This window comes from Eptatretus burgeri, chromosome 8, assembly GCF_056783735.1.
Source record: "Eptatretus burgeri isolate ZD-2024b chromosome 8, Ebu_testis_v1, whole genome shotgun sequence".
Lineage (NCBI taxonomy): Eukaryota > Metazoa > Chordata > Myxini > Myxiniformes > Myxinidae > Eptatretus > Eptatretus burgeri.
In genome coordinates, this window is record NC_140968.1 from 82,824,789 (window position 1) to 82,837,258 (window position 12,470).

A 12,470-nucleotide genomic window follows, 5' to 3' on the forward strand; every position below is an offset into this window, starting at 1 on the left:
CCTCTTTTTGAAGCCATTTCACAGTTGACCATGACAGTACCACTGATGAATGTTGCAAACTTCTGTTTCTTGAAAATAATTAAAAGACTCAAAACGCTGATGCAGTATCAGTATTTATCAATACAGTTCAGATATGGAACTACAATACACACACACACACACACACACACACACACACACACACACACACACACACACACACACACACACACACACACACACAAAGTGAAAATACATTTTAACAGAAGAGTACCGAAGCTGAAGAGTACTAATTGTAATTGTAACACTGGTCGCCTATAAAAGGATGGCAGGACTGCCCTGATGAAAGTTGGTGAGAGATCCTGATAACAGTTGCAATGGCGGTTGGTGACAGCATTTGCGGCAGTTTGTTATGGTTGGACTATTCTTGCTAGTTCTGCTCAGTTTGACTGGTTGTTGGCCTTCCTGTTTCTTGGTGTTCCTGGTTCCTGGGATGACGACATGACATTGATTGGTATTCGAGCCCGTTTAGAGGAGGGCGCATGGAGAGGCAAAGCGCGAACAACAGAAACAAGCCAAGCTGTGCAGAGCTCATTCAAAGAGGTAGACCAAGCCCCGCTTACACATTTTGGGTTGTTTTAGTAGACGCACGATGACTTCTGCCCCGGTAAACCGAGACCAGATTTCTTTTCCCCCTGAATGGTCTGATGGGTACTTATGTCTCATGTTTAATTGTTAAGTAAGGCGTAGTGATTGGAATCTGCTCTTTGTCTATTTTTCTATAAATGCTTGTTGAATTCTTTATTTGATTGAGATTATTTTGTTGATTGAACATTTGATTTGAATTCACCCATTTAATCGACAAGGAAATAAATAGTCCTTCAGTTTATTTGTTTTTCTTGTTCGTAATAAATTCATTGACGTTTCAACCTGTCCGTGATTGTCATTCCCTTCCACTGATCCAGCATTGTCCAAACTTAGATGGACTGGGAGATTATAATTCTCAAACTAATTAACCTGTCGTAGTCGGCATGCACCAGCGGTAAACGCTCGGCTGCATTTCTAAAGATTTAACCAAGATAAGAATGGTACATCACAAAGGGCACGTTCCCCGGTCAGGAGGCCACGTGACCTTAAGTTAACCAGCAAATTAGACGGTGGGCAGTGAACTCGTGGTTAACTAATTGGGTTTGTGGGTGTTGGGTAACCCATCGCACCACAAAGTTAATTGTGAATGGTGGCCCCAAGTCCAGTTCTTCCGAGGAGAAATGGGGATTAACCTCATAAATATACTCGGTTCCCATGCGGAAGGGAAGGCAGCATACTGTGACGTTACTGGGGCAAAAGTGCTTTCAATCATTGAATGCGAAAGCACATTTGGTGCTGTTGCAGACTTTGGTTTCTTTGAATCCACATTCTCAACCATGACTAATAGGTACTCTTTCAATTTCTCTTTCTCTTTCTCTTTCTGTCTCTCTGTCTCTCTCTGTCTCTCTGTCTCTCCCTCTCTCTCTCATTACAGTGATGGGCAAGGTCTATTGAACAAAATGAGCATTCAACTTTTGGACTGTGTTCTTTTACCGTCCTGAAATAGTTCCAAACTGCACTTCTGGACCTTTTCAAGGACATGTCAAAACTATCAATCGATGTATTGCCTACCCGTTCATCAGCAAAGCATTCGGCATGCTTTACTGGGCAACTCTAAATGTCTTGCTATTAATTTAAAAGGAACTGTCCAGACACATCTGAAAACAACCACTACCCAGACAGGTCTGGAGGTAACCACCGCCCAGACACGTCTGGAGACAAACATTCTCCAGACACGTCCAGAGTGTCAAATAATGTGCAAATACAACTCTGGTCATTTATAAGCTTTACAGCCGAAATGTGATAAGCTGTAGAATATTCTAACCTGAACCTGAATTTCAAAATTTAAACTATGTGATTGACCTGAGCAGCAGTTCCGACTGCTAAAAAAAAAAAGTGTTCATTTCTCCAATTTGCATATTCTTTGACACTCCATAAGTCACGTTAGCTTTGAAAACCATTCCGGCGGAAGCAAGAGCCTATAGTCTGGTCAAAAAAATGAGATATGTAACTAAATAACATGCGAGAGGCATTTTTGAGGAAAAGTTGGCAACCAGTTTATTTTACCTAATCTGGGTGTGCTGAATTCAAATTTGCTGTCTGCCAAGCTGTATCTTTACCGCTTCACCCTCAAAATGACGTAATAAGCCATGCCCCTTTTTTGCCGAATGCGAAATATAATTCTCCTTAAAAATGGCATCAAATTAAAGCTAATGACATGTACATTGCATTCATACATCAATGAATTAGTTTTGCATGATCTTTGGTCAATGAAATGTCAAAAGGTCATGATTGGTGTGAAATATACAATCAAAGTTATATATACATTTATGGTCCTGTAATGAAAAGGAGAGGAAAGTCGACTTCTACTTTAATTAAAAGTTGGTCATGTTTTGATTAAAAAAAAAAAGGATTAATATGCATTTAATGTTGTTTGTAAGTGTGACCCATCTTGGTCTCTGAAAAAAATATAGCTTCTCTAGAGGGTGCTAAGTCATCATATTGTGGCTACAGGCTATCTCTACTGCACACATCAGCACATGTAATTGGACAAAAGTTATATTACTCCATTGTTATGTCGACAACCTTGTCAATTATACACTATTCTGGTAAGTTTTTTTTTTTTTTTTTAATATTTTGAGCCAACCAGTCTCAGGTTTTACTGTATTTATCTAATTGATTATGAATAATTATAATTGATATTATACACAGTTCATTCCTATGATTAAATTGATGTACAATTCTATATTGCTGGACAGTGTTAAATTAATGTTTCATGAAATGTTGACATGCTTGCAATGACTTCTCATTTAGTCAACATAGTAAGTCTTTGGTCATAAAGCACATCAAATAGAAAATAAGAGTCAATCCATTTCGCAAGATAAAATTTCACCTAGCGTTAATGGGACAAAGCAGTGCACGCGGGAATATGCGATGGTGTGCCATCGACAACGTAGTTCTAGTTGATCATGTTTTTGCAATGTTCATGTCATTACCTTTCCTATGATATCACACATGATATATTTACATTAACTTTTACAATAAACCGTATTGCGGAATATGCAAAAAATGGCCGTGGCTTATTACGTCATTTGGAGGGTCAAGCGGTCAAGATACAGCTTACAAGACAGCAAAATTGAAATTACCATACCAAAATTAGGTGTCGTAAAGTGTCTGCCAGCTTTTCCTCAAAAATTCCTCTCGGGTTGTTATATTCAGAAAACTTGACTAGTCTATATCGGCTGCATGTTGCTCCAGGTGTGTGTGTGTGTGTGTGTGTGTGTGTGTGTGTGTGTGTTTTCCATTTCCAATCAGCTTGTAAAGTGCTTGCCAAGTATCTTAAGCAATGAAGCAAGCATCCCAACGAAATACTGGCTGCTTGGTAACTGAACAGAGGAGTTTCAGCTGTTCCAGATGTTACATCTATATCCCGGCTTATCAATAATCTCTACCATTATCAATAAGCTTGCTATCGCTTGCCAAGCCAGCCGTTCCTTATCAACAGTGTCGAGTGGTGGAATGCTTGCTTGAGTGCTAAAGCCACTTGGCGAGCGCTCTACAAGAAACATTGTAACTGAACGCATCCCAGGTCTCACAGTCTGTGTGTCAATCCTTGCTAGTGGAATGGAAGCGAAACATTGCGCTTTGAAAATGCATCGAACTTTCCATCCAATAGGGGTTTTGACGATACTAAAACGGGTCAAACCCGTAAAATCCGGGTTACTTGCTATCTATGGTGATGGGTAAAAAAATTGGCTCTGCAATTTAAAAAAACATGCTAATGAGACAAACGGCTTGGAAATCGTGTGTTATCAGCTTTGAAAGTCGCAAAGACAAACTCCTTACGATTCTGAAGCAAACCCGGTTCATATAAAGATAACCAATTGCTTTAGAAACAGCCAGGGGGCCAAAGGAAAACACGATCACTCGTACGCTGCTGAGGTTAGAAGTTAAACGCCACTGCACCGCTAGCATTACCCAAGGGTGTAGTGTTACCCAAGGTAGTGTAACCCGAGCATTAATTCTTGACGTCATTTGTTCCATTTGTACCCAACTCCATTAAAGTATCAGTGTTGGTTTCCTGCTAAGCTTGTTAAATCACTGGGTCAGGGCAAACGCAGACTGTTTCAAGTTCCTTATGAAGTTCCGCACGGATAAAGTACCCAAAAAGGAGAACCACAAAGAACAAAAAGGAGAATTAAATATAATTCATTAAATATGGAATTCAAGTGAAAAATTAACAAAATTCAATTCAAGGATATAGCAATCCAAAGAGGACACAAAATGTCGGTAAACGCTTTTCACAGCTCAAACCAACAGGAAGGAACTCTGAACACGAGGTCAATAGTTTTGTTCATGTGTGTGTGTATATATATATATATATATATATATATATATATATATATATATATATATATATATATATATATATATATATATATATATATATATATATATTTTAATGTATGAATGTCAAAATGACGCACACATTTCATCGTAGATAATGAAAACACATCGCACAAAAAGTTAAATAAATAAAAAAAATAAATTGCACAACATTTTCAGGAGGCGAGGGACCACCCGAGAGAACGCCCGCCATCGCGCAGCTTTGTCAATGTGAGATATGTAAGACATGACAGAAGTAAATAGACACCATGATTTGAAAATAATTTGTTTATTGAACATTTGAAGTACGTTTGATCCATTTTAATACATACACGAGTATTTTGTAGACTTGTGATTTGCAAATTTCAATGCTTTTACTCTTTCAGACATAGAACGAGTTCTGAAATGTTCTCCTTGTGGGATTTCTGCCCAGGCTTCACGCAAAAGGTTCAGCAATTCTGACAGTGATGTTGGTTTCCTGGACTTTTTCCGCACAGCTCGATCCAATATGGCCCAGAAGTGTTCAATGGGATTCATGTCAGGAGATTGACTTGGCCATGGAAGTCGCTTGATCCCATTTCTGTTCTGCCATTCTTTGGTTTTTTTTGCAGTGTGGCATGGAGCTCCATCTTCCATGAACAGAGTGTTGTTTTTGATCATCTGACCAGTGGAGAAGATGGGGAGAAGTTCATCCTCAAGGATAGAAATGTATATCGTCGTGTTGATGCTGCCAACACACTCCACAAGCTCTGACCGACCAGTGCTCCAGATTGCACCCCACACCATCACTGAAAAACCACCATGTTTGACAGTTGGCTGCAATCGGTTCAAAGAGAACTCTTGACTGGGAAGTCTCGAGACATATACATGTCCACTGTCAGAAAATTTAACAAATTGGGACTCATCTGAAAAAACTACAGTTTGCCAAAACTCCAAGGGTCTTCTCATCAGCCATCTCATCTCATCTCATCATCTGGCCATCTCATCTCAGATGGCCATCTCATCAGCCAACTTCTTTCTCCTTTGAATATTGGCTGGTCCAAGAAGAGGTTTTCTCCTTGTTGCTCTCCCGTAGTAGCCCAGTTGATGAAGGTACCACACGGCAGTTCTTGAAATAACTTGGACATCCTCTGCAACATCTGCTGCCTTGCAACGGGGAGTTTTCTCAATGGACCGCTTGACAGGTCGAAGACACCTTTCTGAGGGCCCAGATCAACCAAAACAGGAAGCTGCGGATTCCTTGCCTTCGCTGGTGAATTTCACAATCACCTGATTAACCGTAGAAAGTGGAATGCCAAGGTTCGAAGCTATCTGATGCTGCCTGACTTCACCTTCCAAATGGTAAATAAATATAATTTGTCCTCTTTGAAAATCAGAACGTTTGTGTGCTCCCTGGGTTCAAGGCATAGCTAATTGTGGTACAAGACCCAGGAACTCGTTTCTGCAAAGAAATCATCGAATATTAGAACAAATCACTGTGAAAAACTGCATTATGTAGATGAAATGAAAAAATTTATTTTGTCTATTTACTTCTGTCATGTCTCTGTCTGTTATTGTTTTTTTTTTTATTACCCTCGCCGAAGGATTCGGAGAGGGTATTGCATTTGGGTCCGTTTGTGTTTGTCTGTCTTTCTGTCTGTCTGTTTGTCCGCACATTATCTTTCATGTTTTTTTCTGCAACCGCTTGTCAGATTGAGACGAAATTTTCACCATTGGTGCGACTACTCATGTAGAATGTTGCAATCATAACTTTGACGTCGTGGGTCACGTGGTGTGGCAGCCACATTGGAAAAACGGAAAAACATTGGACCTCTGTATCTCTGAAACCGCATCAAGGAAAAAATTTAAACTTGGCACATAGCAAGTACTCCTTATGGGAAATGAGGGTGACTTTATGACGTCATAGGTCCCCTCGTTATGACGTCATAATTGCATATGTAGAATGCCACATCCGATCAGTATGAGAATTTTTGAGGGTCATCTTGGGATAAAATGGTCCATACAAAAAAAAAAAATCATGATGTCATCGGTCACGTGATTTGGCAGCCATATTGTTTAAAAACCTTCAAAAATCTCTGAAATGGCTGAAAATATCGAGGCGAAACTTTACACATATGACTGCCTATCCATGAGGAACAAAAGAGTCACACACATGACATCATAGAACATGGTTTGGCAGCCATATTGGATTTACATGAAAACTTAGAAAAATACAACACTCAAAAGAAGTCCTGGCAAGCATTTACCATCTCTGATTGCTCTTTTTCTTGTTTTTTATTTGTATCGATGTCGAAGTGAGGGGTCGTATAATGGAAGAACATAGAAAAGGGGGAATGTCATGGAAAATAAAATTTCACATTTTCATTCAACCAGCCACCGCTTGTTGCACCGCAAAATAACACATGGCCAAATCAGGTGAGTGACCCCTGTCGATTGATATACAGTATTCAATGACAGTGCGAATATTTTACAGCACTCGCCAATTGACTTAAGCACTCCAATGAAACGGTTGATAAGATACGATTCCCTTGACACCCACGTCCCGGAGAGGAAATGTCCAATATGTCCGAATTGGACAAATGATCACTCTTTCTAGAAGTCGGAACTGCTTGTAAGTTCGATTCTGGAGCCTAAGTTTTGTAATTCTCCTTAGTTTAAGAGATACCCGTGGTGATCGCATGTGTGGAAATGAAGTAAAGCAACGAATGCTGACATCTCTGGGTGTTTATAAGCATTGCATTGTACCCAGCGATTCCTAGTTATGATGAACAGACATTTGATATTATGAGTGAGGAAAGTGAAAAAATATTTATCGCTAAGAAATCGTTGCGGTCTATTCCTGACGTCTCCGGGCGTTTATAAGCACTGCAATGTACCCAGCGATTCTTAGCTATGATGAACAGGCATTCGATAATGTTGAGTAGGCCAAAAAACATGGCGGCTTCAGACCCCAGCAACGTTACCCAGGAAACTCCTTAAGACCCCAGACAGCGAGGTGGCTGAGGATCACCTTATGAAGGATATAATTAAATAAGGCCGTTAATTATCTTCAAAAGGGGCGTTTTAATTAACCCAAACACCCGAGTTTAACTCTTACACTTCCTTAGTTTTCTTTGTGTGCATACAAAGTTTCAGGCTGCTAGGTTTTATGGTTTTGGAGTTATGGAGAAGACACACTGACACACACTGACATTTATTAGTATAGATATTAGCAAGGAAGCAGGAGGGAGTGAGGAGTGGGGGAGCGAGGAAGCAGGGGGTAGCGAAGAGGGTCAAAATAGCAGTAAACAATGTGTTCATACAACAGAAACAAAATTAAATACTTCTTCATAAGTGTTGTCATGATTGTGGTTGGACTCAGTTCATATTGCTTGTGGCAGGCATATTCAGGTGTGGCAGGCTGTCCGGTTGAGTTTTGAGGCTCAGAAGATGAAATAAAGGCTGATTCGCTTGGGATTTTTCAAGAATTTCAAAATGGAGACTTGAGTGGCTGCCTTCATTTTCTGTTCATCGACCTTGAAACATTTCAGTACATTATCCATATCCATATGCACCTTGGAACTTTTCATGCAGTCAGATCATGCTCATCATGAACGGCTCACTCAGGATGGCGGAGCACGAATGACTCGCTCTGAATGACGTGGCGTGGAAAAAACGTCTGCAGTGAGTGAACAATTTGCTTGGAATGATGTAGCACAGTTGTTCTTTCTTTCTTTGGGGGGTTTAATGGTGAGTTCAGAGCCACGAGGCTCTACATACGCCGTGCACCGAAACACCTCGGATATGGATATTGAAGGCTAATATTGCTAGCCCCGTTTCTTTCATGAATTTTCAAACTGATCAACAGAACCGGGGGTGCTTCTGAGTTGGATGGCAAAACGCATTCGCCGGACTGAATACAGTAAACACAATCTGGGCTCATCGTACCGACGACAGGGAGAGAAAAGATGAACCAAGTCCTCAGGAACATTACACCGGTCACACAACCCGGTGGGGTGACACCCTATCCTGTGAAGATAGAGGATGAAAGTTGTTGTTGTTGTTGGGTTAGAGTAAGTCACCCTATCCCATAAAGTTGTTGAATTTAATCCACGCTGTAGTGAAAATGCGTTATCAGAACACTCTCTACCTCGCAGCAACTGCCAACAATACATCCCATTCGGCACTGGAACTGCACCGCCGTCCAGTGTGGGGCGTCGACAAGCAACTTAAGCACTCAAGCAATCACTCCAATTGAAGGGATGGCAAGCGATAGCCATGTCTGAATGTATAAAGTATGTCCATAATGGACAAATCAATACTTTCTTTAGAGTCGGACCTGCTGAAACTTTCAAAACCATCCCTCCATTGGAACCATATTCTGTGTAGAGCGTTGATGCTGCCTCAGCAGTCTCCTTGGCTATTGGGCACAATCCTGGATGGGTCACCTCTCCGACACAGGATACCAGCAAGCTGGCACTCATTTTGCCAACCTCGAAAGGATGACAAGCAGAGTCAACCCCGCCTGGTATTAATTCAACAGCCAAAGGGGATTTGAACTCAGGATCCGAGGATCCCAAGCCCACCACCCGAACAATTAAGCCACTTGCCAAGTGCCTATTCTTGACAGCGGTATCGCACTACATCATTTTGAATTAATCGTTCACTAACTGTGTATGCTTTTCCACACCACGTCATTCTGAGCGAGTGGTTCAAGCTCCGTCATTCTTCGCAAGTGGTTCGTGCTCCGTCATCCTGAGCGAGTGGTTCGTGTTCCGTCACCCTGAGCGAGTGGTTCGTGTTCCGTCACCCTGAGCGAGTGGTTCGTGTTCCGTCACCCTGAGCGAGTGGTTCGTGTTCCGTCACCCTGAGCGAGTGGTTCGTGTTCCGTCACCCTGAGCGAGTGGTTCGTGTTCCGTCACCCTGAGCGAGTGGTTCGTGTTCCGTCACCCTGAGCGAGTGGTTCGTGTTCCGTCACCCTGAGCGAGTGGTTCGTGTTCCGTCACCCTGAGCGAGTGGTTCGTGTTCCGTCACCCTGAGCGAGTGGTTCGTGTTCCGTCACCCTGAGCGAGTGGTTCGTGTTCCGTCACCCTGAGCGAGTGATTCGTGTCCCGCCACCCTGAGCGAGTGATTCGTGTTCCGCCACCCTGAGCGAGTGATTCGTGTCCCGCCACCCTGAGCGAGTGATTCGTGTTCCGCCACCCTGAGCGAGTGATTCGTGTTCCGCCACCCTGAGCGAGTGATTCGTGTTCCGCCACCCTGAGCGAGTGGTTCGTGTCCCCCCTCCCCCCACTCCCCCTCTGCCCCCACTCCCCCCTACTCTCCCCCACTCTTGCTCTAAAATCCCTGACTGATAAGGAAAACCCATACTGAGTATTTAAAAATCATTCCAGGGAATATCACTACAAATGAGCTTCAAGTGTTGGCTGTCAGAGGTTCAGTGAAGATTCTTAAAAGAGCCCTTGGAACGAGGTTATGAGAACGAAGCTTCACAGTTTGGGTTCATGAATCATGAACCTTTATCAAAAAATAGGAGGTAGAGATTTAGGGTTCTGGGAACACTTCCTCCCACCTCCTGAAACCCGTAAATGGAGGTAAGAATCCAGTGAAACCAATACATGTATTTTGTAACTTTACAAACAAATAATTTGCTCCTGAAGTGATTTAGGGATTAATATACAAAGGGTTGAATACTTATGCAACTGAAAATCATGTGATTTTTCTCTGTTATTCTAATTTGTTCACATTTTTTGCTTTATCACTTTGGAGTACTTTATGTAGACTATATTGTCGCGGGTCTGACCGGTTAAGCTAATCCCCCTGATCCAATTGGAAGGCCCTGTCACACCTTGACGATTTAGCCAGCGTATGCTGACGTATGAAAAATTTGTCTAAAACGCTAGCACACGTCGAATACGTTATGGGTAAGTTTTGTATATGTTAAGAGCACGCTGGCATACGTCGTAGTACGCCAAACTCGTCGACAAATTTTAAGCATGCTCAAAATTTTCGACGTATGCCAGCGTATGACTCACATGGTCCGCATACGCTGGCCATAAGTTGTAGGCACGTTATGCGATCATTGACACACGTTGACACACGTTACTTGTAAGTTATCATAAGTCGAAACACGTCGAGGTAATGTTTAGCGTACCCGAAACTTATTTCTAACCTATGAGTAATGTGCTTTGAACCTATGTGTAACGTATCTCCAATGCATATTGACATATGTAGACATATTTGACGTCTTCCGGATGACCACAGAACTTAGTGAACGTGTTTCTAACTTACAGCTACTGTATAATGGCGTATTGGCAGCGTTTAGGGGAATTGGTATATAAAAATGGGCTTAACAGGAGGAACCCGTCAGTGTTCTAAACTCCATGGTTTTTTTTTTTCCTTCGGCATGACGGTGATGTTGACACTTCGATTTCTAGTGCGGTTATGATTTAAATCGTTGAGCGGCAGCCTATTAATAGGTTACGCCACGTGATCGTCGGCGATTCGCTGCCGCGCTATGCATAAGTTAGACTATCGTTGGGCATAGGTTGTGAACGCCGACAACACGCTAAGCATTCGTTGGTATAAGTTATATATAAGTCATCGAAACGTTCTGTGTATGTTACAAATACGTTATGCATATGTCCAACTCGTTATGAATACGCCCAAAACTGAAAGAAACATCGATAGTTCAGCGTACGCCAGCATTTTACATACATTTTGATACGTTTCCATACGCTGGCTAAAATGTCAAGGTGTGATAGGGCCCTAAAAGGGGGAGATGTGATGTGTGAAACATTAGACCTCACCATTAGGAACCTAAAACAACCGGATACACAGTTGTACATATTACTTCCAGGTTGGCGGGCCTGGAAGGCGATGAGGTGCTTGCTGGTCGCACATTAAAAGCTACTCAATCGAGCTGAATTTGTGCTCTTTTGAAGGAAATGCACAAGAACCTTTTAGAATTATCCTCTGCAACCTATTAGAATTACCCTTTGGAACCCATTTATAATTACTAGTGGGCCCGTTGGTCCATTGGACTAAATTTTCATTGGTCTTCAAGGCCTTGTGGCATACTTGCCTGCTGTTCTGCTCGAGCATTAGTTTGTCCTTCACTAAGCCCAGATGTTCTTAGGCCAGGACGGAGATTATACATTCATTATTATTCTTGCCAAATGATTCTATCATTATTGTTGTTAATATTATTTGTATTAAATAATATGTGGTTTGTTACAATGTTGTCATTTTTTTGTAATTTATTTTGTAAATATAATGTCATGTCCTATTAAGCTGCTCTATCCACCTCAACATGGCATGCATTTAAAACGTGGGAATTCTTCTGGGTTCGTTGTAGTTAATTTGCTGAATCAACGGCAGCGATTGTGACGTCAGACCGGATAGCAAGGACTGGTTTGAGGATTGAGGGTGCTACGTCTTGTTCCGGTATTGTGTATCCTGTCTTGCCTGTATAATGGTCGATCCTCTGTTCAGTTGGTCAAAGGAAATCCAGCAGGGGGCCGGAAGAAGGTGGTCATGGATGATCGTGTCTGGAGAAGATGACGAGGGTTCTTCCCCTTCTGGTAAACAAGCTAGGAAGAGGGGCAGACCATGGCAGGAGAATACCGACGAGTCGGACCCACCCAAAGCGGTCACGCCCCAATCCCAGAAGAGCGCCATGCTAAACAAGTTGTCATAGTTTCAGCCTCAGATGGCTCCAATCCCTTGAACCCTGATTACCCAATTGAAATGGGGACACTTATTAAAAAATAATTCAGAGACGTGTCCAGCACCAAAAAAAAAAAAACACTCAGATCTGGCGACCCATTAATTGAGTGAAAATCAGTCGCCTAATTGGAGAGAGTGTTAAGAGCCTCGCATTTCGGTGGTGTTTGAGTCTCGTGTGAGATGCCTAGGTCCCTGAGGGAGAGCCGAGGAGTTATTTAGGGCATTTATCCCTCCATTGAAATAGATGACTCTAAGAGCCATTTCGTTTGATGTGGGAGTTGCTGACACCCGCCGTCTTACAACGGTCAGGG